This window comes from Natator depressus, chromosome 11, assembly GCF_965152275.1.
Source record: "Natator depressus isolate rNatDep1 chromosome 11, rNatDep2.hap1, whole genome shotgun sequence".
NCBI lineage: Eukaryota > Metazoa > Chordata > Testudines > Cheloniidae > Natator > Natator depressus.
The window spans coordinates 72,628,037-72,654,425 of record NC_134244.1 but is presented as its reverse complement, the minus strand read 5'-3'; the positions used below and the strand labels follow the sequence as shown (position 1 = coordinate 72,654,425).

The window sequence follows — 26,389 nt, the reverse complement described above, 5'->3', positions numbered from 1 at the left end:
ACTAGGGGACATATTTCACCACCAATCAGCCCTTTCCCAAAGGGAGTGTGTCCCTGTGCTCAGCAATAAATCTGCGTTTCGTCTGCCCCCAGTGACATTGCTATTTCCAGCCGACTGAATGTCACAGGGAAACACTCTGTGCAGGGAAAGGAGCAGAGAGCTCCCAGGGGAAGGTGGGTCTCACCATGGATACAATACCAGCGGTATGTACAGTACCTGCGTAGAGCCGGGCGCTTCTCCACCCTGCAACCAAACACAGACAGAGGGGTAAGAACGCCCCTGGACACAGACACACTGAGCAGGAGACAATGTCACCCAAGGGTCGTACTGGGGGGAATGGAACTTACTGAGCTCAGCCTGGAGTTTGTCTGAAAATAAAAGAGAGAGAAATGAGTCAGTGTCACATTACCTTGCAGAAGGGAAGTGAGTGAAAAAGACCTTAAAGCAAGGAAGCCTCCTGGGCAGCAAAGGAAAAGGAAAGGAAGAAATACAGTACAGTAACCTCATCTGGCCACCTGCTCAGGAGCAAGAGGTTGTTAGAGCTAAAGAGGGATCCTTCAGCAAATGAAAAGTATTAACCCTGTGAAGCCAGTAGAAAGCCACATTAAGTACATTGGGTGAAGCGAATGATAGGAATTAGGGGGTTAAAATGGAATTAGAAGAGGGAATAGCCAAAAATATAAAACAAATAAAGGGAACAATTGAGGAGGGTAATGACAATGCTGAGAGACTGATTTCTTTGCAACAGTTTTTACCACACTGAGTGTGGTGGGAAGAGACCAGCCCTGGAGCTGCTCTTTTCAAGAAATGAACATCAGGGCTTGAGGTGTGAAGCAGAGATAATAGAACAGACTGATTAATGAAAGAGCCAGACGTCACCAAGACCAGAGGAGATCCTTGCCAGGTTGCAAATGCCCAAGAGTTGTGAAATGACCTAAGAGCGCTATGGCGGAGCTGTTAACAATAATATGCATCTCATTAAAATCAGCTACTCTTCTGGAGAATCGGAATGTTGTAACCAGCTTTTCAAATTTTGGTAGGACTTGTCCTGAGAATGACAGCTCAGTGAGCCTTGGGGAAGGGGTTGGAATAGGGGCAGGGAGGAGGCAGAGTTGGGGTGGGGCCTTGGGGTAAGGGGTTGGCATGGGGGGTGGGGCTAGGGTGGGAAGAGGTGGGGTGGGGCGGGGCCGTATGGAAGGGGTGGAGTGGGGTCAGGGCCAGGGGTAGAGGGAGGTCGAGCACACAGGGGAAACGGGGAAGTCAGCGCCTATGGTGGTATTAGTTAAGTTTTTCCTCGGTGATGCCCTCATCAGGGACAAACATTGTCGTTCATGTCCCCAGCAGTGATCCTCACACATGGTGCTTGCCGTGCCTCTGTGAGGCCCACGTTAAAGAAGCGTTGCTCAGTCATGAAATGGACTCAAGTGGCTCGAGACCTTTGCCTAAAGCAGCACCTGCTTGACCAGGCTATGTGACCTCCTTTCGTTGTGAGGTCCTTGTCTGACTGGAAGTGGCCCTCGGGCTCTGAGAGCACTGCTGCTTCGCAGTCCAGAGCAGGTGCCTCTCTCAAGAAACGGGGGAGCTGTTCGCCACTGCATGCACCAAGGAAAGGATCTCATAAGACCAACTGAGACTCCAGGAGACTCTTTCACTTTGCACAGGGTTGGTGCTCGTGTGCGATATGGCATGGGTGCCTCTAACCTTTCCCTGGTACCATGTGGAGAGATTAGAGACCTGGTATTATGGGCTCTGGTTCCGGCCCCAGGGCATCTGTGGAGTCTGGCACCAAAGAGGATGATGGTGGCACTGACTGTCTCCGTGTCGGTGGCATTCCAGGCAGCCACAGACCTCCTTTACCTTTCACCCCAACCTCTCCTTTGGCCCAGGGCTATGCCATCTATCACCCCATTGGCTGAACAGGCTGTTGAATCAGGGCCAGTATCGAGGTTGGTGTGGGAGATCTCAACAGCTTTCACCGTCCTTGACTTCGGCACTGTCAACCAGTCCAGTACAACTGATGACTTTGGGACTGATACTGCTTCCAGCCTTGGCATACTCAGTGCAGGTGGAGCTGCTTCCATTATCAGCGCTGGTCCCTGCCTTGTTATGGGTCACAGATGAGTCAGGCCAGGTACTTGCTCCCTCTGGTCTGGCTCTGACTTTATTCCTGGAATCCCAAGGCTTCTCAGTTTCAAGGTTGGGATCTTCCTTCTCCTGGTCTCCATCGCCAAACCAGCATCGGGGACTGTTTACAGAGCATTATAGGCATCAGGACTGGTGCTTCTCTCATGGTCAAGATGGGGGTCTCGGGCCACAATGCCTTATCCTTACCAGAGGCCTCCATGGAATCTGTGGGACCTTCCTCGGTGATGGAGGTCATACTGCTTAGCTCAAGCAAAGGTGACATTGCTGGTCAGATCAGCAGTAGGAAATATAGGCCCACCACAGGTTCCAGCACTGGTGAGCTTTACCCATGGAGTATTTCGAGGCCTATCAGGACCTCTTGTCCCCTGCTTCACTGGGGATTCAGGCAGAGTTCCTTCAATGAATGTCCATCAGTTAGCGGATGCCCTGCAGCCATCTGCTCCTGGTAGCGTAGCCCTCCCGATCAATGATGCACCACTGGAGTCTGCAAAGTTTTTCTGGAGCCTGCTGACTTCCATACTGCCCACCACACTGCATTGATTCGGCCTTAACTGGAGTATTGTGTCCTGCTCTGGGCGCCACATTTCAGGAAAGATGTGGACAAATTGGAGAGAGTTCAGAGAAGAGCAACAAGGATGATTAGGGGTCTGGAAAACATGACCTATGAGGGAAGATTGAAAGAACTGAGTTTGTTTAGTCTGGAAAAGAGAAGACTGAGAGGGGACATGATAACAGTTTTCAAATGCCTAAAAGGTTGTTACAAGCAGGAGAGAGAAAAATTGGTCTCCTTAACCTCTGATGATAGGACAAGAATCAATGGACTTAAATTGCAGCCAGGGAGGTTTACGTTGGACATTAGGAAAAACTTCCTACCTGCCAGGGTGGTTAAGCATGGGAATAAATTGCCTAGGGAATCATAGAATCATAGAATATCAGGGTTGGAAGGGACCCCAGAAGGTCATCTAGTCCAACCCCCTGCTCGAAGCAGGACCAATTCCCAGTTAAATCATCCCAGCCAGGGCTTTGTCAAGCCTGACCTTAAAAACCTCTAAGGAAGGAGATTCTACCACCTCCCTAGGTAACGCATTCCAGTGTTTCACCACCCTCTTAGTGAAAAAGTTTTTCCTTTTGTGGAAGGTTTGATGGAGGTTGTGGAGTCTCCATCACTGGAGATTTTTAAGAGCACGTTAGACAAACACCTGTCAGGGATGTTCTAGATGGTGCTGGTCCTGCCATGAGTGCAGGAGACTGGACTTAATGACCTCTCGAGGTCCCTTCCAGTTCTATGATTCTATGAAAGTGCACAGAAAGGGCTTCTTCTCTCACTTGGCATAAACTCCCTCGTCATGACTGCTGTGAATGATAGAGCCCAGCAGGGCAGGTTTAAGTCCATTCTGAAGGACAAATTCTCCAACAGGATGGATTAAATGGGCAGGAAGATTTACACTTGCTCCTCCCTGCAAATGGGAATTTATGCCAGCAGGCATTGGTGTCCAGTTATGACTTCGTAAATTGGACAGTGATGCCTAAGTTTGCAAACCAGCTGCATGTAGCCACTAGAGAGGAATTTCAGGAATCTGATTTTCGACAAAATCTACAGGGTTCTGACCAGAGTGCGGGGTGAGGGGCTCAGCCTACATAAGCAATGAAGTATGCAACCTTCTAGTTGAAAAAAAGCCACATAATTTTGCTCCATGATCTAAATTTTCACCGTGAGATTCTGTGCTCGGAACCTGCAGCATCGGTGCAGGGAAGAGCTAAGGTGACCGTGACGGGTTGAATCACAGAAACCCCCTGGGGGCTGCCAACTGATGTGCCAAGACTACGTCTGCCCCTGCTTACCCTGCCAGCTTGGGACTCCAGCACCCTGTCTTGTGGAGACAGACACGCCAGTCTGCTCCAACACAGACCCAGGGTCTGAGCCACATGCCCCAAAGCTGCAGGCTTATCTGAAAGCAACTTAAGAAGCGTTCCTCTCTTTAACACTCAGATGCCCAACTCCCAATGGGGTCCAAACCCCAAATAAATCCGTTTTACCCTGTATAAAGCTTACACAGGGTAAACTCAGAAATTGTTTGCCCTCTATAGCACTGATAGAGAGATATGCACAGCTGTTAGCCCCCCCCCCCCCCGCAGGTATTAATACATACTCTGGGTTAATTAATAAGTAAAAAGTGATTTTATTAAATATAGAAAGTAGGATTTAAGTGGTTCCAAGTAATAACAGACAGAAAAAAGTGAATTACCAAGCAAAATAAAATAAAACATGCAAATCTAAGCCTAGTACAGTAATAAAACTGAATACAGATAAAATCTCACCCTCCGAGATGTTTCAATAAGTTTATTTCACAGACTGGTCCCTTCCCAGTCTGGGCACAATCCTTTCCCCTGGTTCAGCCCTTGTTCCAGCCCAGGTGGTAGCGAGGGGATTTCTCATGATGGCCGCCCCCTGTGTTCTGTTCCACCCCCTTATATGGCGTTGGCATAAGGTGGGAATCTTTTGTCTCTCTGGGTCCCCACCCCCACTTCTAAATGGAAAAGCACCAAGTTTAAGATGGAGTCCGGTACCAGGTGACATGGTCACCTGTCACTGTGAGACCCCCCCAAGCCTTCATTGCTCCCAGCTTGGCTCACAGGAAGGCCTGCCTGCAAACAGAGCCATCCACCGTCAACTGTCCTGGTTCATGGGAGCCATCAAGATTCCAAACCACCATTAATGGCCCACACTTTGCATAATTACAATCGGCCCTCAGAGTTATATTTCCTGTTTCTAGTTTCAGATACAAGAGTGATACATTTATACAAATAGGATGACCACACTCAGTAGATTATAAGCTTTGGAATGATACCTTACAAGAGACCTTTTGCATGAAGCATATTCCAGTTACATTATATTCATACTCATTAGCATATTTTCATAAAATCATACAGCGTGCAACGTCACTGTGACTTTTAACATTCCTGGCATCCGCCGGCTCCTGGGCTGCTCTGGTGCCAAAGCAGCCCCTGAGGTAAGTCAGGGCTAGTCCACATGGGTGCTGCAGTGATGTCATCTCCAGAGCACCGTCTTCTAGCATACGGTGACTTGCACGCACACCACCCTCATTTCTATCCTGGGGCTCCCTATGGTTTTTCATAGGCCAAAGCACATAAAATAAATTTCCCCTTCTGCGGGGTTCTGATACATTATAAATTAATTCATTTATTTATTTTCTCCCCTCTTGTCACTTTACCTTTCTCTCTGTGTTGCCTCCAGAAGCAGTAACTGGCCAGGGCAATGAGAACCACCAGGAGAGCCAGGATCACCCCCAGAACCACAGTCCAGGCATCGACTCTTGGGAAAAACAGCTCTGCAAGAGAAAGTGTTATTGACTTGGGAACAAATACGTACATAAGAATATTAGAACAGCCAGACTGGGTCAAACAAATGTTCCGTGGAGCCCAGTATCCTGTCTTCTGACAGTGGCCAAAGCCAGATGCTGCAGAGGGAATGAACAGAACAGGGCAATAATCAAGTGATCCATCCCCTGTCACCCACACCCAGCTTCTGGCAGTCAGAGGTTTAAGGACACCCAGAGCAAGGGGCCACATCCCTGCCCATCTTGGCTAGTAGCCATTGGTGGACCCGTCCTCCATGAACACACCTGCTTCTTTTCTGAAACCAGTTATACTTTTGGCCTTCACTAGATGGCAATGAGCTCCACAGGTTGACTGTGCGTTGTGTGAAGAAATATTTCTTTTTGGTTGCTTTAAACCTGCTGCCTATTAATTTCATTCCTTGGTTCTTGTATTATGTGAAGGGGTAAGTAACACTTCCTTGTTCACTTTCTCCACACCCGTCACAATTTTATAGACCTCTGCCCTATCCCCCCTTAGCCGTCTCTTTCCCAAGCTGAAAAGTCCCAGTCATTTTAATTTCTCCTCAGAGTGAAGCTGTTCCAGGCCCTTAAACATTTTTGTTGCCATTCTCTGCACCTTTCCATTTCTAATATAGCTTTTCTGAGATGGGGCAACCAGAACTGCCTACGGTATTCAAGATATGAGCGTACCATGGGTTTATATAAATTTATTATGATATTTACTGTCTTATGATCTACCCCCTTTCTAATAGTTCCTAACATTCTGTTAGCTTTTATTAATACCACTGCACATTGAGTGGGTGTTTTCAGAGAACTATCCACAATGAGTCCAAGATCTCTTTCTTGAGTAGAAACAGGTAAGTAAGGCCTGATCATTTTATATGTCTAGTTGGGATTATGTTTTCCAATGTGCATCACTTTGCATTTATCCACATCGAATTTCATCTGCCACTTTGTTCCCCAGTTTTTTGAGATCCCTTCATAATTCTTCACAGTCTGTTTTGGACTTAACTATCTTGAGTAATTTTGTATCATCTGCAAGTTTTACCATCTCATTGTTTACCTCTTTTTCAGACCTTTTATTAGTATGTTGAGCAACACTGGTCCCAGTACAGATTCCTGAAGGACATCACGATTTACCTCTCTTCTTTCTGAAAACTGACCATCTATTCCTACTCTTTGTGTCCTGTCTTTTAAGCAGGTACTGATCCATGAAAGCACCTTCCCTCTTATCCCATAGCAGCTTACTTTGCTTAAGAGCCTTTGGTGAGGGGCCTTGCCAAAGGCTTTCTGAAAGTCAAGGTACCCTGCACGTACTGGATCACCCTTCTCCACATGTTTGTTGACCCCCTTCAAAAAATTCTAATAGATTAATGCAGCATGATTTCCCTCTACAAATGCCACGTTGACTTTTCCCCCAACAAATCATGTTCACCTATGTGTCTGGTACTTCTGTTCTTTACCATAGTATCAACCAATTTGTCTGGTACTGAAGTTAGGCTGTAGCTGCCAGGCTCGGTTCTGGAGACTTTTTGTTTTTAAATAAGAATTCTCTTCATCACCCCCTTGAGAACTGCGATGTTCCAGCACAGAGAGAAGTCAGATACAAACCGAAATACTCTTGCCTGAAGCTTGCAGCGTAACACAATGTTTTGTTTTTTAGAATCCAGAATCTTAACACCCAAGAACCCAAAACAGAGAGGGGCTGCTCCCTAAGGCAGCAGGCACAACTTCCACCTTGCAGGGCCCTCGAGCTCAGTCTCTAGCCCAGGCCCAAATGTCTACACTGCAATTTAACAGCCCCTTAGCCCAAGCTCCACAAGCCTGAGTCAGCTGGCATGGGCCAGCCATGGGTTTTGAATTGCCGTGTAGACATATCCAAAGAGAACTAAGCTTATTCAGATGTTTCCAAGAAGTGCTCAACATGTTGAAGGTCCAGGCCAATAAATAGGAGACACAATGATAAATACTTTCTGCCCATGTCTGTGGCATCTCAGTCCAGCCATGTGCGGCACGGCCGGGCACTGACCTGCTATGGAAATCGCTGACTCTCTCTCCTGGTCGAGTCGGGGGTTCCTGACACAGCAGGACACTTTATGGTTGGACTCTTCTGTTAGAACAATGGCAATCTCTGTTTGAAACAGGCCACCGGCCTCTTGGGATATTTTTTCAGAGGCTGATGGTAAGAGCTTCCCCTGGAGATCTCTCCACTGAGCCTCAGGCTCTGGGTACCATCCAGATGATCGACACACCACCTGGATCTCTCCATCCTGATGTCCCTCTACAGAGATATCAGGATCGGAGCCCAAACCTACAGAAGAAATAAATAAATTTGTGATAACCCAGTAATGAGCCAAAAGCTTTATTACACTGTTATCAAAAGCCATTTCCTATCAAACTAATAATTGAATGTGAGTCCACGAGTGCAGCTGGTCACCTAATTTGGCCAGATTCCTATTTGATATAGAGTAGAATTAATGTTAATGTCAGTGCTGTTCTATGCACAAACTTTCTCCAGTTTAGTTAACCTGGTTTAGTTAATCAAGTGCAAATCCCTTAAATCAAGACTTAAACTAAATCAATATAAGCCATTTCCAAACTCGTTTCAGAGGGTCCACCTGGATGTTTGCCCTAGTTCAGCAGTTCTCAAATTTTAGCAACCTAAGGACCCCCATTTTGATTTCAAATTTTCAGCAAACCCCCTAGCCCAACCTGCTCAGCACCAGGCCCTGCTCTCACTCCACCCCTTCCCCCAAGACCCCATCCTCGCCCCACCTCTTCCTGCCCCTGCTCCACCCCTGCCCCTCCTCTTCCCCACCTCTTTCTATCCCCTCCCCTGAGCACACCCCGTCTCTGCTCCTTCCTCTCCCTCCCAGGCCCTGCTGCACACCACTGAACAGCTGTTCCCCAGCACACAGGAAGCACTGGGAGGGAGGAGGCGGTGTTGAGGGAGGAAGGGAAGGAGTTGATCAGTGGGGTCCGTGCACCCCCTGGAGTACCTGGGGGTCCACGGACCCAGTTTGAAAAACTCTTCACTAGTTCATTGAAACCAGTGTATGTGTATGTGTAAACAAGCCTTAAATAATTCACTAATAAAAAACTTTATTATAGGGGAATTCAGGTTGCCTTGGCAGGGCCTTGTATCCTTCCAGAATGCTGAAATGGGTAGCAGAAAACTGATACCTCTCAGAGCCAGGAAATACACTCACCAAAACAGAAACACAAACCATGGGCGGCAGGGAAAGCTGAGCCTTCCCAAACAGCCAGGATGTGGCCCATCCACACTCCGCCCCTTCTCCCCGTCCGGCTTCTCACTCTGCAGGTGTCCGGCTCTTCCGGGGCTGCCAGCCTGCTGATGCTCTGGGGCCAGGGGAGCTGGGGCTGCTCTGCCCGGCTTCGGAGTCCTGGCACACCGGGGCCGGGAAGGCAGGGGCCTTGCTGCCTAACAGCCCAGTGCTTTGGGGCCAGGAGGGCTGCGGCCACGCTGTCTGGCCTCCTCACACTCCAGGGCCGCGTGGTGCTCCGTGGCCGGGAGGGCTGGTCCCTTGGGCCCTCCCAATGTACTGGTCGACAGCCTGGTGCTTTGGGGCCAGGAGGGCTGTGGCCACACTGCCCAGTGTAATGGCAAAAACAACAGCCAGCAAATTTTCCTACTCCAGCCCTCCCGGCCCCGGAGCACCAGGGGTAGGAAAATTTGCTGGTTGCTGTTTTTGCCATTACATTGGCACTCCAGCTTGGAAAGCCTGGAGCTGCACTGCCGGGCCTCCTGGTTCTCGGGGTCGGGGGGAGGAGGGGGCTAACCTGGGGCAGGGACCAGTGGCCACAATGGAAGGGGGCTGGGGGCACAGGGCAGGGGCCAAGCCCACAATGTGAGCCGGGCTCCATTGAGCACAGAGGGGATGAGGCCTCGGGTGGAAGGGGCAGGGCTGGGTCGGGGGAGAGATGGGGGCTGTCGCAAACACTTGATAAGGTCACACTGGGGATTTTTTATTACTGATGAGCTGAACTGAAATAAAATTATCTTAATTTGAAGCAAGGGTCTTGTGAATTCAAATGGATTTCTTTATTGCGGGGTCAGTCTGTGGGCAGAGAGGCCCTTAGGTTGCTTGGAAATTGCATACAGACCATCCGAGAAAGGGAAAACAACCGCCCAGGAGAGACAAAGAAGGGATGGGTGTCTGGTGCCATTTCCACTCGGGAGTCTTCACCAGAAAAGCACAGGCTAGCAGGGGTTCTCACAATAATTTTTTTGGTGGCCTAAGTGTGTGCAGCCACTCTGGTGGCCACTCTGAAAAATCCCTCTCCGACCTGCAGCCCTTAAGCAATAGCCCACCCTGAGGAAGGTGAGTCAGGAACTCACTGGCCAGCTGCAAAGTCCCAGCCTCCCCATGCCTTGGCCGGGCGGGAGCCGGGCAACTGCCCAGGGGAGTGCCTCAGTGACCGAACCCTGCTGACAAGAGCCTCCTCCAGTGCCATTCACACTGGCCCCACATGTCTCCAGAGGCACATGGAAATGACGAAAAACACACGTACAAGTGTGCCAGAGCTGTGGGCTATGATTGTTTGTCTTACAGAAGCAATTAGAGGTCCCAGCTGAGACTGCGTCCCCAGCGGGCTGGGCGTCATGCACACATCCTAGGAGACAGTCTGCGCTGAAGAGTTTACAGTCTCAACAGGCATGATGGAGAAAGGGTGAGCGAGGAAACAGAGGCACAGAGACCTGCCCAAATTCTTGCACAGCTCAGTAGCAAAGGCAAGACTGGAACCCTGTCCCTTGACGCTCAGTCGACGGCTCTATCCACCAGGTAACCCTGCCTCTCACGTATTGCTGGTCTAGCATATGTGCACCTGCTTCACATTCTCCAGTGAGGCTGGGTGAGCGGCCCCATAATTCTGCCAGCTCCTGAGCAGGGACAAGGGACTGGCTTTCCCGTTGATGAACACAGACCGTGCCTCTCGCCACAGACACTTCGCGGCAGGTCTGAAGGGTTGAATAAGAACCACTGGAAGGAGCTGTGCACAGTTGAACTGATGGGCAGGGAGGCTAAACTCTTCCACCACTTTCACTTGCAAACGTAATTTTAGAAACATATTTGTAATCCCCTTGGGCTTAGAGAAGCCCCTTTAACACCTGCCTCAGGCAGAGGAAGGGCTGGGTGTTCCAGAGGGAGGAGGGTGGAGAGAGGGAGAGGACAGGGGCGTAGGCGCCGACTCCGTGGGTGCTGCGGGGCTGGAGCACCCATGGAGAAAAATTAGTGGGTGCACCCATGGGCAGCCAAGCCCCAGTGGCAGGCGGTGGGCTACAGGACCCTGTATATCAACCACAGTTACCCTGTGAGTGCAAGACATGAGGCCAGACATTAGCGTGAGGAGGATCAGCTATTGTTTGGCCCCAGGGGTGCACAAGAGAGTTGTAATAAACACAACATATTCATATCACCCAACTTTTTAGGCGTGTTTGTGTATTTTATTAACCCCGTAAATGTAACCCATGAATGCTACCCCAGACTCCAAAGAGTCACAACACTCTTCGAGACAATCTGAGTATTTGTGTGGATTTTAGAGCCCTTAGAAAAAACAGTCAACTAGAATAAACCTTCACCAGAGCAGAGCTACTGCCCCACTGTAATGAGATAAATCAGGTGTCATCTCACAATGAATCTTTGATCCACTTATGACCCTATTGAAGACATCAAAGTATCACAACAAGTTACTGACCTGCCACCTGTAGTTCCAATAAAGCGTCTTCATAAGCCACTCTAGACTGAAAAAAACACTTGTACTGTCCATCGTCGGAGGGTCGGATATCGCGTATTCTCAGGGAAACACTCCCATCCGTGATGTGGTCTTTTCAGAGCTCAGTCCTTCCTTGATATTCTGGCATCTGCTCCCCACACTGATCCTGCCCATCGTGGTACAGATGCACAACTGCAGAGTACGGGGACCTGAACCATCTCACCTCCATGCTCTGAGCATCCATCCTGGGGGAAAGGTGGCAGGGCTGGTACTTCTCTGGAGCTGTTATCTGTCCCACAAGAAATTACGCCCCATCATTTGTATATCCTGCAGGAGATGGGGTAACCCTCCCCCACGGAGTAGATTACAGTCCGGAGCCCACAAAGATACATATAGAACGGATCGATACTGTGAAGTTCCACTCCGTATGCTTTATGAAAATAGGCTTATGAATCTGAAAATGACATAGCTGGAATGTGCTTTATGCAAAAGGTCTCTTGTAACATATCACTGAAAAAGTTATAATGTGCTGCATTTGATTTTCCTATTTGTATGCATCTATCGTTCTTATAGAAATATGAGGTATGAACTTGTATTACTGGTGTAGTCAGACCAGGTGAGGGCAGTCAATGGGGCATCAGGAACTTGGTGACTGCCATTGACAGGACAATTGGCTGTAAATGGCCTGGTTTACCTTAAAGCCTTCCTGTGTATGGGTCAGGCAACCTGGGAGGAATGGAGACTGGGGTCTTACACAGACATGTGACCATGTCACCTGATACTGAAATCCATCTTGAAGCTGGTACTTTTCCAGAGTGGGGGTGGGATTCCAAACAAGGGTTTCCCCGCCTTAGGGAAATTCTATATAAGGCGGGGGAAGTAAACAATGAGGGTCTTCATCTGGCTTAAGAGATGGCCTCCCCACCCCAAGGAGATACCTGAAAGTATCTGGAAACAAAAGAACTGTGACTACAGGGGTGGGAGAGAACAGGCTGGACCCAGGTCAGAAAAGGCAACTGACCTGGGAAGCATTTTACTTGAAATAACATCGAGGGTGAGAAGTTATCATCTGTAACTGATTTCTTAGTGTATTAAGCTGAGCCGTGCGTGTTTTGGTTTATCTTGCATTATGATTTACTTTGTTCTGTCTGTTATTACTTAAAACCACTTAAATCCTACTTTTTATACTTAATAAAATCGTTTTTGTTTATTAATAAACCCAGTGCAAGTAATTGTTACCTGGGGGAAAAACAGTTGTGCACGTCTCTCTTTCAGTGATATAGAGGGTGAACATTTTATGAGTTTACCCTGTATAAGCTTTATACAGAGTAAAATGGATTTATTTGGGGTTCAGGCTCCCAGAAAGGCTGAACACTGGGCGCTGGGAAAGTCCCTGTTAACTGAGAAGCCCCACGGCTGAGTGAATCTCAGTTTCTGTGAACTGCAGAGGGGCGTGGCCCAACCTCTGAGTCTGGGCTGGAGCTGAATTAGAGTGTCTGGCTCAGCAAGACAAGAGTGGAGGGGCACCCGTTCTGGCAGGAGGGTTGTTCTCTGTGGTACCCCAGAGCATCAAGTGACAGTCTCCAGGGGGTCTCTGTGACCGAACCCATCACAGATACTATCTAGGGAGAGGGTGCAGAATAGACAGAATATTCATGATGTTAATTTGATAGTCCCCAAATACGGCATGTGGTTGCCATATCTGTCACCCAGAGTTCACAGGTGAATGTTATACACTGTCCCTATCATCGCTGAACAGGGCTGAACACTTCTCACAAGCACCTTGGGTATAATGGGTAATGGGGAGGGGGGGCTGGTTCTCTGACACACCAAGGACTTTTCATGCTGCTCCAGTGCAGTGCCCTCCCTGACTGCTGTAAGGATGGTGTAAGGGCCAGCAGGATGTGAAAAGAGATCATTGCCACTGTGCAGGTAAAGTCAGAAGTCAGATAATGAAGAGGGAGAAGGAGGCAGATAGAAAAGTGCAGGGGGCAGAGAACCAGCCATTGTGGAACTGAACAGAAAGGGGGGGGTCTCTGGGCAGAGACTCAGCATCCAGAGCGACAAAGAGAGCTGGTTAAATTAGCAGAATGGAAACCACAGCAGGAGGGAACCAAAATGTCTGTGTAGCTGTGGGGGCAGCCCCGGGGGTGCCATGGGATATGATAAGACTTTCACTGAGGGCACAGAATGAAGAAGGCCTCACTCTCACCCCTAGACGGCTGTGCCTAGTGCAGTGTGAATGACTTGTGGGTTTTAATTTCATAACTGGGGAGTTGGGAAGTCATGATTTGTTTGTGGCTGAAGAGTCTGATCTGTGACTTACATGGTCCAGCGGTGTAGTGTAGCGGAATTGTGTAGTGTCCCTTTAAATAGTTTGTGAGCCCAGTAACGGCGCTCACCATGTTCTATGTCTTAGAAGCCTCCAGTCAGAGCAGCAGTGTGTGTATAACTAGGCCTGACTAGATTGTGTATAGATAAACACCATCACTAGGACCCAGCTGTGCTCTGTGGTTTATGGTCGTTGTGTAAAGAGCAAAAGACCAGGGCTGGATTTAGGGGCAGGCGACCCAGCCAACCACCTGGAGTGCCAGGATTGGTGGGCGCCAGGCTCGGGGGGTGCCAGGCTTGGGGTCCTGTGTCTGTTAGTGACAAAAGGGAAAACAGAATGTTTGAAGTGAAATGTTTCAAGTATAGATGTTAGTACATTCCAGTTATTCCTACAATTAAAAATTTTCTTTGAGGAAACTTTTTTTTTTTTTGCTTATATAGGCATGAATAGATACAGATGTACAGATCCTAGCATGCCCATTTATTGTCTTATATGACAGGGATAAATCATGCATGCAAATCGTGCATCAAAGCCATGAAATGGGCTACAAATACAATAAAAGAAAAGTATTCAAAAATTTAACAAATGGAAGGGGGGGGCAATAAAGAAACGCTCCTCGCCGAGGGCACCATTTGGTCTAGGGCTGGCCCTGCAAAAAGCAGACGTGGTTTACGAGACAAGGCAGGGAAGCGAGGTGGATGGTGATGACCAGCAAGAGAACATCAGCAAACCCAGCGAGGAGCCCAGAGCTCCTACCTGACACCAGACTGTGAACCTGTAGAGCGAGGCAGAGAGCGACGTAGCTGGGCAGAGCGGAGCTCACTGTGGAGCCGGGAGAGAACGAGGGAACCTTCCCCATCATCGTAGCTGGGTCTGGGGAACAGGAGAAATAACCAACCAGATGGTGAGTGAGTGGGACGCGGTGACAGCGACACAGGGCAGTGGGGAGGAGGTAACAAGCACCAGAAGGGAAGGGATTTCCCCCACAGGTCTCGCCTGCCTGGCTCCGAGCAGGGTCAGATGTCACTGGGCCAGCAGCCGGTCCATACCACACTCACACCATGGCTGCACCTGTGGAGATGTCTGGTGTAATTTAGATTGCAATAGGACATCTACACTGAACACATCACCGGCCACTGACAGTGCCAGGGGGCATGAGGTGGAGCGACATGGTGCATCAACTATGAGAGAGGGACCGAGAGACTTTGTCCGTTGGACCATATGAACTGGAGCCATAAACTCACTGAACGTTAAATCTCATCAAATGAGGGTCAATCCATCCTCATCATCGTATTCACTCACTATACTCCACACCTGAACATAGCCATTATATGAACAACATGCCCTCATATCTCAATGTCTGTCCTTTGACCCGTTAACCTTTTACCCCCAGTCGGGGATATTGCAGATTATGTATTCCTTAGCCACCCGATCTTAAACCGAACTTCGCAGCCCTTGATAATCTGTACGTTATTCCCTGATAACCTGAAACTTCTGTGCTTAAATTCTGTACTGTTCACTTTTTTAAAAAACATCATCTTAATAAAAATTTTAAATCTGTAAACTCTCCAGGGCAAGGATGGTTCCTCACTACTGGTGTGTCCAGGGCACAGCACAATGGGGCCCGCATCTTGGTTGGGCCATTTAGGAGTTACTGTAATATAAATAAATAAATAAGAAAGGAGGTATTAAGGAGAGCAAGTGAGTGCACGCAATGCCTCTGAGCGTGGTACAAGCACCGGCCTATGGCCAGGACTCAGGGTGGTGCTCCGGGGCAGGGGGTGGCTGGGGTGTCCTGGGACTGGGGGGCCAGTGGCTATGGTGGGGGGGCACCGGCAGGGAGGGGGGCGGGGACTTGGGCAGAATGGGAGAGGCCCAGGGCTAGGGTCCTGCAACGGGCAGGTCACGTGCTGCCCATAGGTGAGGGCTCTCGGAGGATCTCCCAAAGAGCAAATCAGCCCCCGGCCCCAGTGATTTTACATGTCAGTGACCCACCCAACATCTCCAGTGCTGGTGCAATGTCAGGGTTGAATTAGGATCAAGGTCACCACATCTCTGTGGCCCCTCAGCTCCGCAACGTTTAAACAATTCTAAAGTGAGATTCCCAGAGGCGGTCTGGTCTGTGCTCCTGTCTCTGAGAGCCGGTAACACGGCTTCGGTGCCTATGCCTGTCGGGTCCTTAGGCTTCCTAGGTGTGTCTGCAATCTGCGGGTACCGGGCGTAGGCGTGCCCAAGTGACTGCATACGCTGGGCATCACCTCTGGCTGGTTGGGGGCTCACGGGAGGGCTCGTGGATCTCTTTTTGGAGTCTTTTTCCTACGTTCACCCTCTGGAGGGAGAAGGCTGGGGCGCTGGCACGCATGGCCAAGGAGACTTGGGACCAGGTCAGCCGCCTCTTGGATGGCTTCCTCCATAAGGAGAAGTTTCAATTTTAGTTCCTGGTATTTTCAGGATCTGTGTGAAGGGGTGTACGACCCCTCGTTAGGCCACCAGGGACAGACCAGTCGCTGCAGGCCTCAGAAGGCCACGTCCCCTCAGCCTTGCTGCACCCGCTCCCAGTGGAAGCGACAGATAAAAGGAGGCGGCCCAGCCCAGCCTGGGCCGGCTGAGGAGGAGGAAGGACGTGTGTTGCAAGCTCCTGCAGAGAGGCCGGAGGCTCCCCAAGCAGTGGGAACCTGAGACCCGGACTGCACTGTGAGCGGCCAGGCAAGCGCAGAGGTTGACAGGGATGCTGAGCTGCGGCGAGCCGAGAGGTGTATGAGAAGCGCCCTGGGGTAGGAAGAGACCCAGGGAACGTAGTAGGAGCTGATGGTTCATCCCTTAACGTGCAATTCCCTGGCTTCATCGGGCCCTGGGTCGGCACCCGGTGGAGCTGGATGGGCCCGGCTGACCCTGCCACTCCCCCACTTCCCGCTAGGTTTGGCTACTATTTGTTCTGCCCGGCCCAGAGGGCCAGAACCCCAACGGTGGTTGCCTCCTCCAGCCAGGATGCTCAGGGGCCACAGACTGTTTGTTTGTTTGTTTGTTTTGCCCCCCCGGGGGCGATGAACTGACTATTTGTTCTGCCCAGCCCAGAAGGTCAGGAACCCGAACTGTTACTGTCGGCCACGGGCAGGAGGCTCGGAGGCTACAGACTGCTTGTTCTACCCTGCCTGCGGGCTGATATTTGCTCAGCCCTGCCAGGGATCCTGAGACCCCACGGTTGCAATTATTTGATCCCACAGGGAGTCCAGACACGTGTGTGACGGCATGGGGGGCGGGTGGAACCTGCGCTTGGGGACGCTAGCCGCTGGCCTGGCCCATCCCTTCTGGCTCAGGCTCTTCCCCTCCCACCAGAGCCCAGAGCCCCACCCTGCACGGCCACCACCACCTTCCCCCACCCCCGGGCTGCCTGAGTGCCCCCAGCCCCAGAGAGCCAGGCGGGTGGCGCAGCCCTGCTCCCGCAGCCCCGGAGCACCAGGCAGTGGGGTGGGTGGCGTGGCCCCCCTACCCCAGTCCCAGAGCACGGGCAGTTGGGCAGGCAACATGGTCCCCCTCCTCCAGCCCCGGAGCACCAGGTGGGCACCTCCCCTTAGCCCCAGAGCACCCCCTCAGCCCCGGAGTGCCGGGTGGGAGGGCAGGCAGCATGCCCCCCCACCAGCACCAGAGCACAGGCCGGGCCCCACTAGCCCCAGCCTGGGGCCCTGGCCATGGGGGGAAGAGCCCCCCACAGCACAGCACCAGGAAGCAGGAAGAGGCCTGGGGGTGGAGCGTCAGTGGGGCCATGCAAGGCTGTTTGGGGAGGCTCAGCCTTTCCCGGCCTTCGATACCCACTACCTCTGTGTGAGGAAGTGTGCGACCTCCACACTGGATCTATGAGCGGGGCCCCCTTTGACAAACAGCCCCCCTATCACAATCTGACGTTCAGTTGGTGAGAGAAACCCACTAAAACGTGAGTCTACAATTCCCTGGTCCTCTTTGCTCCTAGACTTAGGGCTAGGTTCAGAAAGATTTAGGCGCTTTTCGTCAGTAAAACTTTCGTTGGCCCAGGGTGTGTTTTTTTCAAACTCTTGACCGACACAAAAGTTGTACTGATAAAAGTGAAGCGTAAACACAACCCTGGAATGTGACTCACAAAAGCCAGCACGCTACGCATGGACCTGCCTATGCTGACAATGGGAGGTGCCAGCCACAGCCAGGAACCCTCTTTGGAGATACCCGCATCTGCTGGGTTTGCAAGAAGCCAGGGGAAACGACATGTCCCTCCCACCTTTGTAGCCCCCTGGTTAGAGCACTCACCTGGGACGTGAGCGACCCAGGTGACAGCCCCCCTCTGCCTGAGGGTGAGAAGGGATTTGGACAGGGATCCGCTCTTTTCAGGAGCGTGCTCTGAGCACTAAGCTATGGGATACTGTGCTGTGAGGCCCCGTCAGTCTGTCCTAGTGAAGCTGTTGCCCTCTGGATAAATAATTAAAGCTGAATTGGAGCAGGGGGACTGGACTCTGGTCTCCCACCTTGTGGATGGGTACGCTAACCACCCTCCGATAGCGTCAGTCTCATGCGTGTGTTTTCTTGTGCTCTCTCCCTCTCCTTCAAAGAGTGATCTGGGCCAGAGCCTGAGAGAGGGAACATAAACATGAGTAGGACCCGCTTGCCGGGGGGTTACAGCACTGACCAGCGTCCAGGCCTGTGTCTCCAGCGCAGCTTTAACTGGAGAGACAGAGAATGCCTCACATCAGCATAGCCCCATGGTTCGAGCACCCTCCTGAGTCACCAGCTGCCCGGGGGGCCTCTTACCATAACCCAGCTGTGGCTCTGAGGCCCCAGCCCCGTCTGGAACCAGGTCGGGGGAAGAGCCGTGCAGACAGCTGTGCGGAGCTTCAGACCCTCCACCTGCCCTGGGCCGGGGGATGGAGAATGGGGATATGGGCTGGGGGCTGTTCTCAGGCCCGCCCAGCCTGGGCACACGGGGGGTCTGTGGCTCCCCAGCCCTGCTCCGGCTTCCAGCTTGGCTGGGGGGCAGGGCCTTGAGGGAAAGAAGGGGGGCAGGGGCGGGGCCATGGAGGGAGCAGGAGCTCCTGGCAACTTACAAATGTAGATTTTTTGTTTTGTTCCAGAACTGCACTCAAAAGGAAAACAGTGTAAACGTTTAGCGCCTACAAGGCCACCGGACGTTGAGAAGAGGCGTTCGCAAGGCACTTTTGTAGCCAGCATTGCATGGTAGTTATGTGCCAGGGATGCTAAACATTCGTATGCCCCTGCATGCCTTTGCCACCATTCCAGAGGACATGCTTCCATGCTGATGATACTCGTTAAAAAAAAGTAATGTGTGAATTAAATTGGTGACTCAGCTCCTTGGGGGAGAATTGTCTGTCTCCTGCTCTGTTTTTCCTGCACTCTGCCACAGATTTCATCTCCTAGCCATCTCGGATGATGACCCAACACGTGGTGTTCGTTTTAAGAACACTTTCACTGCAGATCTGACAAAAGGCCAAGAAGGACCAATGTGAGATTTCTAAAGATAGCCATAGGACTTGACCCAAGAGTTAAGAGTCTGAAATTGGACTCCAAAATTTGAGCGGGATGAGGTGTGGCGCATGCTTTCAGAAGTCTGAAAAGAGCAACACGCCAATGTGGAAACGACAAGATCCAAACCACCGAACAAGAAAATCAACCTTCCGCTGGTGACATCTCAATCTGTCATCAACACGGACGCATGACCTCTGGAATGGTGGTTGAAACGCGAAGGGACGTATGATTCTTCAGCACATCTGGGCTGTCAATATGCTGCGATGCCAGCTACAACAGTGCCCTGTGAATGCCTGGTCTCCCTTTTAGGTGACACTGTAAACGAGAAGTGGGCAACATGAGCTCCTGCAAATGTCAACAAACCTGTTTGTCTGAGCGACTGGCTGAACAAGTAGTAGGACTGAGAGGGCTTGTGGCCTTTCAAGTTTTTCATCGTTTTATTTTTGAATGCAGTTATTCCACTTCTGTTACGTGTGAAAAATGCAGATTTTTCTTCCCCATAATTACAGCACTTACTCCTAGACGACATTTGCTGACTGGCTTTAGCAAGAATCATGAAAAATGGGTCTTCTCACAGTTAGCACTGACTGTCAGCCCCTGCCATGTCGTGATACCGTTCAAAGCCCCATACACTGGTTTGAGGAAGGTATTTTAGTGCTTGTAGGCCTGGAATGTATTCAGCTGATTTTTAGAGCCCGTTAGACTTTTGGTATGTTTTTCAAAAGCATCTGTTTAAAATAATGTAGGTCTGGGATCGGGCACCTGACAACACAGATGAGGGCCTAGTGGGTTGTCCAAAACAGGTTAGGCACCAGGGGCTAGCTCCACAAAAATATTGAGGTGGGCTTGGCTGCTACTTTCACTTTAGCTACCTAAATCTGACACTGAGATGCTGCCGATCCTCAACCCCCCCACAGCTACGGCCTAAATGAAAGGGGACTGTTGCCCCCTTACTAACAGTCAGTGGGGGTGTTTTGGTTGGCTAGCTCCCAGTCCTAAAAGGGGGAAGGGTCGATGGGAAACCAGGACCCTGAGACTGATAGTCCCCAGGAACAATGGGGAGAGGCCAACGCTCCAGGTCAGCCTGAATGACAGGGCGGGCAGGCTAATGAGGGAGTCAAGAGGCCAGGGGGGTCCCGTCCTCCGTGTGAGCTGGATTTGCCGGGGTCAGACAGACAGAGTGGGGCCGAGCTAAGGAGAAAGCAGGGGCCCGAGCTGAGCTGGGGAGCGGAGCTGTGCCGATCCAGAGGGAACAGTAAAGCAGCCCAGAGAGAGCAGACCTGTCCTGGGAGCAACCAGAGCCCGAGGGGCCAGAGAAGCAGCCCAGGGAGCGGGAGGCAGAGCAGGAACCATGCAGAGACCGAGTGGTGGGGCTGGGGCGGGAGCCGTCCGGAGCTGGGTGCGGTGAGCAGCTGGGGAGAGCAAGGGGGACCCTGGGAAGCGGGCCCTGCACAGGGAGACGCCTCAGCCCAGAGGCTCTGCAGGCCAGGCTTGGATCGTAACCCTACTGGGCGGGGGCGACACTGGGCAGAAGGGTCCTGCCACTTAGCGCCTGAGAGCGTGTGGCCACCACCAGAGCGAGTGTCCAACCCGCAGCATCCCCGCAGCACGGCCAGGGCCAGAGAAGGGGCCTGGGACTTACAAGGAGCAGACTGTGAACTGCCCTGACGTTCCAGAGACGCTGTTTGTGATGTTCCCTGCCACAGAGCGGGGTGATATGTTTCCTTTCACCTTTCCCATTTTTCCTTATTCTTTTTTAAATTAATTGTTGATTAAATAAGTTGCATTTGCTTTAAATTGTATGTACTGGTCAGTGGGTCAGGGAAGCGCCCAGTGCAGAGAGTACCCCAGAGTGGGGACACCCTAGCCCCTGTCCTAGGTGACCACCGCAGGGTTGGGGGTCGAGCCCCCCAGGACTCCTGGGCCCAGCCTTGTTGGGGTTACGAGGACTCTGCCAGACAGGAGAGTGGAAGGGGAGTCCTCGAGGGCAGGGAGCCCACTGGGTAAAGGCAGTGGGAGCGAGGACTCAGATCCTTTCGCTAGTCCACTTCACCGGGGTTGTGCAGAAGCCAGGAAATTTCCCCACAAGAGCGGGACTATTCCCCCGCTTACAGGAAGAAGGAGGTGCCTGAAAGTAGGACCCACAAAACCCAGCGTGCGAGGCATCTCCACACCGACGCTAACCAACAGGAAAGGCCGATGGGAGGGGTGTGCCCTGAGCCCCAGCCCTCTCTGGATCTCAGGTTACGAGGTCTGGCTTGGAGAGAGGTACCTCCCCTGGCTCCCTCCCGCCCAGCTTTCCCCCACCCCCTGCCCTGCCCTGCCCTGCCCCGGCCGTACCTGGTTCCAGCCCGGCCCTGCCGCGGGGTGGGACCAATACTGCTGCCAAGGCCATCCCGAGGGGGGTGCGGGCCCGGGGCAAACCCCCCTCTGCCCCAGGCCCGCCCCACTCCACCCCTTCCCCCAAGACCCTGCCTCCTTCCGCCCCTGAAGCAGCAAGATTAATCCCATACATTGGATTAATTGTGATTTATTTGCCAGATTTGAAAAGAGACCAAAAGGACCTGAGTCTCCTCGCTGTCGATAGCCAACCAGCACTGAGACGCTGAGGGGTGGGCGGCTGAGAGGTCTCACCAGAGGTCCCACAGGACGGCCCAGGTCACCATCAGAGCGGATCGCTCTCAGATCCAGAGCCACCTCTTTGTGAGGACCTCCCGCGATGAGAGCAACCCCCCCCCTTGCCCACCCTCCACACACACACCCCTCCTTGGTAGAGAGAGGGAAACAGGGAAAAAAGAAGCAAGAGAAGAGGAGAAAGGAGGGAGGAAAGAGGAAAAGGGAAACCAAAAAGGATAAACCCCAAGGTCCCCAATGTTTCCAAGCATCAAAGTGCTCGGTAGGAAATCAAATTCTGCCCCCTTAAGCCAGTGTTTTCTGTGCCGAGAATTCTGCCTGCAGCAGGTGCATCAGACCCAACAGGTTCCAAACCTCTCGCAGCCTCCGACCTTGTCCAAGGGAAGTTCGTTTTCTGGCACAATCACTGGTCGGAAAGGAGAGAACTCCACAGAGGCTCCTCCTCATGCTACGACGTGAATCCTAATTCTCTCCCCGTCCTCGAGGGGAGACCTGGCGAAGGAGACGTGCGGCTGCAAAGCCGGGGGGGTCTCAGCGACTGCCCTGGCCCTGCACCTCGGCCCTGCCCCGCTGAAGTCGGGGTCTCTCTGTGAGGTCACCCCCTCCCCACCACCTTTGCCCAATGGGCTGAGGTCCTGCAAAAGGCCTTTGTGATGTCACTGCCCCCCCATCCCTCCCCTCCCAGCTGATGTCCTGCCCCTGCCCAGCCTCTGTGGACCTTGGAGTTGTTGCCCCCGGATCTCCGCATTCAATGACTGGTGAGTCGGGGGATGGAGCCGGCTATAAATAAAATACCAGTTTTTCATAAATTAGTCGACTTAAGGCCAGAAGGGACCATTGGAGCATCTAATATGACGCCCTGCATCTCCCAGCCCTCCTGTGTATCACAAGAGCTGCTTTTTGATGAAAGCACCTTCCCGAAAGGCATCTAGTCTTCACTGGAAGACATCAAGAGATGGAGAATCCATCACTTCTCTTGGCAGTTTGTTCCAGTGATGAGTCGCCCTCCCTCTTACAAATCTCTGCCTTGTTCTAAGGAGAATTTTTCTGATTTCTACTTCCAGACATTTGTTCTTGTTTTGCCTTTCTTTGCAAGACTAAAGAGCCCTTTAAATACTTGGTGTTTTCTCTCAGCGAAGGCACTTGCAGGCTGCCATCAGCTCACCTCTCCATCTTTTTAAAAACTAAACAGACTGAGTTTTTCAATCCCTCCTTATAAGTCTTCTCCATCCCTCAATGTGGCTCTTTTCTGCACCCTCTCCAGTTTTTTTAACATTATTTTTGAAATGTGGACACCAGAACGGGATGCGGTATTCCAGTGTCAGTCTCACCACTGCTGAATCACCTCCCTTTCCATCCTCTCTTTATTCATGGATGGCATCACGGACTCACAGGACTTGTGCTCTCTCTCAGCCTCGTACAGTCCTTGGGAGGAACCCCCTTCAGTGTGACAGCCCTTCTCGGAGATCCACTCTCTCGAGGGTTAAGCCGTAGGCCCTTCCGCCTCCTGGAACCCCTCTTCTCTGAGCCTTGAGCATGCCTGTCTGCCGTGGGCCCCCTCAGGGAGTCCCCTCACTCTGGACCCCTGGGGCCTCTACTCCCAGAGGGAAGAACGCAACCCCGATCTTGAGATTGCCGTGACTCTCAGCCAGCGTAAAAGAGAGGGGTTTATTGAGCATCTGAACACAGCACAGGAAACTCTCAGGGCCTCAGGCCTAACCTCCCTCAGCACAGTCCATCTAGGTCTCTCCTGCACCCGTGTGGGCTCTGGCTGTTTTCTCTCCCCAGTCCAGAAGCCCCCTCTTTCCAGCTAAGCATCAGATATCACCTTCCCACAAGCCTGTGTCCTTTGTCTTCTGTCCCAGGTGAACAGGCTGCCTGGGTCTCCTCTATCTCAGCCTCTCCTCTCCTCCCTCTTTTCTTTCCCCCAGGCTGGAAGCAGTCACCGGGTCTTCTCTGCTCAGCCCATTGTCCTACTACTGGCCCGACCTGGCTGTGACTTCCAAGCTGGGCCTCCCGCTCACCAGTCGCTGGGGTATCCATTCTCCAGGCCTTTGCCTGAGGGCCCAACTGTCAGGCGAGATCACCGCTGGTCCTCTGTAACAACAAACGACCTCTCCCACCAGTGCCACCTCGTTAAACAAACAGCACCCAGGGAAACTGAGTCCCACACGCGGCATGCAAACCATTGAAAAACCAAGAAAATCCCCCCGTCATCACCGATGGCTTTGGCCCTGTTCCCCACAGCATCGCACCGGGAGCGGATGTTGAGCGGCTCGCCCGGTATGACACCTAAATCCTTGACAGAGTCACGGCTTCCTGGAGTACAGTTCCCCCTCGGTGGCCTGCCTGCTCTGTCCTGCTGCCCGCTCCCACTGCGCCAAGAGGGGACCTGGTGACTGGAGCTGCTGTGGTTGTGTGAGAGCGCCGGGCTGAGAGACCAAAGGGCACCTCCGTTCTGGAAGGGAGGGGTCTGGCCGGTAGGCGCAATCGCCCCCGGTTTGGGGCACAGAAGGGGCTGTGGCTGGCAGCAGCTTGAAGCCCGTCCCCCAGCTGCGCTAGGCACTGTTTGAATGAATGCAACGTCCGTGTTACATACAGGCTCCGGGTGCTCGGTCGGAAGCACTGAACTGCCTCAGAGTTCTCTGTTTGCAAGGTCGGTGCCAGGAGATTAGAGAGACAAGGCGGGGAGGGGATCTCTTTCATTCTCCAACTTCTGCTGGGGAGAGACCAGCCTTCGAGCTCCGCAGAGCTCGTCCTCAGGCCCTGGTCTCTCTCCCCAACAGAAGTGGGTCCAATAAACCATATGACCTCCCTGGCCTGGTCTCTCGGTGTTTTCTGCTCCCATGGGCATGGCTGGGAAGGGCCACAGGGCTCAGCAGGCTCAGGGAGAAACCTCAGCTCCACTGGAGACAGGAGGGGAACAAACCTCACAATCCGTGTGGTCACTGCAGGTCTGTGCAACTGCCCACTCCTCCCTCCGTGGCAGTCTGTGGGGGAGGTCTAGGGTGGCCAGAGGTCCCGATTTTAGAGGGACAGTCCCGATTTTTGGGTCTTTTTCTTATATAGTCTCCTATTACCTCCCACCCCCGTCCCGATTTTTCACACTTGCTGTCTGGTCACCCGAGGGAGGTCTGGCAGCCCCCTCCCCAGCCACAGTCCGTGCGTGCCCAGCAGTCTGTGCATGTCACAGCAGCCCCCTGCTCACTCCCACTTGGAGCCCAGATCGGGGAGGGCTGGGCCTCTGGTTTGTTTGATTCCTGAAGGGTTTTCTCGGCACTAACTGGGACCCCAAGTTTCTCCTAATTTGAGGAAATCCCTGTGAAAACTCACCTTTTCCGGGTGTCTGCTTCACACCCTCCGCCAGAGTCGTTCCCCATTCTTTCTCCAGTTCAGCTGGCAGCAGGTCTCGTGCGAGGGGCGGGGAGAGCTGAGATTTCAGGCTGCTGTGTTATGGCGGGATTGCTGCGATTAACTGGCTGAACGTGCTAATTCTGAGGACGAAACGGGGAAAGGGGCAGAGATCGAGAGTCAGGGAGTGAAATGGAGAAAATACAGGAAGCATTTCTAGCAAGGGTGAAGTGCAATGACCAGAATCCAGAATATTCTCTGCACCCCTTGTCTAACTCTGGGCCCGATTCTCTTCCGCATTGACGGCCCTTTCCCTGTCTCCGGCCGTGTCTGGAGGGCTTTATGCCCTGTCCAGCCCCTTCACACTGCCAGGAAGGGAGAGGTGTGATGGAATCTTAGCCCAAAGAAGAACCAGGCCCTGTGTCACCTTCATCCTGGGTTTCCGATGACCCCGAGAAGTTGGGGGGCCACCGGCGCCTAGAGCATGGCCCTGCCACAGAGGCCCCGCCCCTGGTCATCCTCTTCCCCCGAGGCCCCGCCCACCCACTGTTCACTCCTCTGGCCCCCGAGGTCCCCCTACCTGCCCCTCGCTCTTCTCCGCCTCTTCCCCCAAGACTCCACTCACCCCCTGCTTGCTTCTCTCTGCCCCTTTCCCTGAAGGGGGGCTACTGGGGGGCCATGGGGCCAGGCACCCGTCCCTTTTCTCTGTCTTCGGTGAGCGGGGGGCCGTGGGGTCCTTGGGGAAGGAGGTGGAGCAGGACAGGAAGAGGCACGAGAAGACAGGGCTGCGGGGGAAAAGGCCGAGGGGGGGTGGGGCGCAGGTTTTGGGGGAAGAGGCGGAGGGGGGATGGGAAGAGGCAGAGCAAGAGCAGGGCATCGGGCTAAGAGGCAGAGGGGAGCGGGGTGCAGGCGGGGCCCCCACTTCTCTGGAGCTTCGCTTCTGGCCCTCGAAAGATGACCACGGGCCCACGGGCCTCCGGAGTGGAGACCCGCCCCACATCCCCAGCATTTCCCCCCCGCATGGACGGCCTTTTGGGGGAGGCTCAGCCTCCCCTGGCCTCTGATACGGGCTGCCCGTGCTCAGCTCCTTCCACGCGCTGGAGAGGAGCAGCACCCAGGGGTGGGGCTGAGCCGGGGGGCGCTGGGTGAGGGGCAGAGGCCTCGGGAGCTGAGACCGCAGGGACACAGCGTGAGGCACCATCCCAGGCATCCCCATGAAAGGAGCAGAACAGGGTTTCCTTGGGGTGGGGAGCGTATGGAGAGCGTCCCAGGGTCGGTGGAGATGTATTGCCCTGGTGAGCAAGTGTGGCTAAAACACAGGCCT

The 26,389-nt window shown here is 52.6% G+C and overlaps 1 pseudogene; it reads right to left on the bottom strand.

Annotated features, from left to right (window-relative positions):
- Positions 1-25,085, bottom strand: part of LOC141996224 (butyrophilin subfamily 1 member A1-like) — a 28,880-nt pseudogene extending 3,795 nt beyond the window's left edge.
- Positions 25,086-26,389: the final 1,304 nt, after the last annotated feature.